This window comes from Charadrius vociferus, unplaced genomic scaffold (genome assembly GCF_000708025.1).
Source record: "Charadrius vociferus isolate BGI_N301 unplaced genomic scaffold, ASM70802v2 scaffold82, whole genome shotgun sequence".
NCBI classification, from domain to species: Eukaryota; Metazoa; Chordata; class Aves; order Charadriiformes; family Charadriidae; genus Charadrius; species Charadrius vociferus.
Genome location: NW_009647401.1, coordinates 943226 through 944937, shown reverse-complemented (window position 1 = coordinate 944937; position 1712 = coordinate 943226).

Below are 1712 nucleotides of genomic sequence, written 5' to 3'. Positions count from 1 at the left end.
GGGGGAATCACATTAGGCTGTCAGTTTTAGAGGTTAGCACAAACACAATTAGACCGATTTAAACCTGATATAAGGGATTAGAATCTCCAGCTAATCCAACCCCATTCCATATTACATTTATTTGGAAGTGTTTGTCCTTTATAATTTTTGATTCAGGATCTCTTCAATTGCAAAAATACATCTCTTGCTGTGCTTTCTACACACTTAGGCGACAAAATAGGAGTCTGTTTCAGTTGACCCTGACCTAGTGCTAGGAGGTTAAGAGCAAACCACTCCTGTAGGAAGTGCTCTTGTTTTTATTTAACTGCTGCAATCACATTATTACCCAGTAGTAAGTCTGTGTCCACATTTCTTTGGTAAACCAGTAATAATTTTAGGGTTGTTTAGGCATTTTTCTATGCTCTACCAAGTTCTCCATGCCCTGAAATCATTCCCCCAGGAAAGTGACCTTGTCAGTAAGAAGGTATCTTACAGGTATCAGATGACCTGAAAAGATCTTTCAGCAGTTTGGTCAGGATAACATTAATAACCCAGCCCACAGGAGAACATTATGTACCAAAGCCCATGTGAATTTGATGAATGTGGACTGCAAAGAAACTGACATACCCCCAACACTGTTCACCAAACAGTAAATGAATGAATTCCAACCAACTAGTCAGCAGAATCACTAACTGTCAGGTGGGAAGACTCTTCACCAACTTCCTCAAAAAGTTGCAATTCTGTATTTGGCACAATAAAAATTTTGTCAGCATAGCATCATAGAATGGTTTAGGTTGGAAAGGACCTTGAAGATCATCAAGTTCCAACCCCCCTGCCATGGGCAGGGACACCTCCCACTAGACCAGGTTGCCCAAGGCCACATCCAGCCTGGCCTTGAACACCTCCAGGGATGGGGCCTCAGCAACCTCTCTGGGCAACCTGTACTAGTGCCTCACCACCCTTAAAGTGAAAAATGTCCTCCTAATGTTTAATCTAAACCTGCCCTCTTCCAGTTTAAAGCCATTCTCCCTCATCCTAGCCCTACACGCCCTAGTAAAAAGTTCTTCCGCAGCTCTCCTGCAGGCCCCCTTTAGGTACTGGAAGGCCGCAATAAGGTCTCCCCGGAGCCTTCTCTTCTCCAGGCTGAACAGCCCCAACTCTCTCAGCCTCTCCTCATAGGAGAGGTGCTCCAGCCCTCGGATCATCCTCGTGGCTCTCCTCTGGACACGCTCCAGCAGGTCCATGTCCTTCTTATGTTGGGGACTCCAGAGCTGGACGCAGTACTCCAGGTGGGGTCTCACCAGAGTGGAGTAGAGGGGCAGAATCACCTCCTTTGACCTGCTGGCCATCTTCTCATTCAGAACTGAAACTACTCAAACATGCAAGAAATTTGTTCTATTAAACTCTTTTACCATATCCAAGTGGGCTACCACAGCAGCTACAAGAACAGTACCATTAAAACGTATCAAGGAATCTATATCCCAATACATATATAAAGTCTATTGAACTGAACAACAACTACACACAGTACTTTGAAACAGTCTCAAGAACTTAAATTTGACATGTAGTTTACAGCTCTGGAAAAAGGAATTTTGTTTTACTGCAATCAGCACTTTTAATATAAGTCACACCTTCTAAATATATTATCATAAGTCACCTCAAAACCCTATGTATTTAGGAGTTACAATGCCCTATCATTAGATGTTCTAAGCTGATAAAAGACTAACAGAATG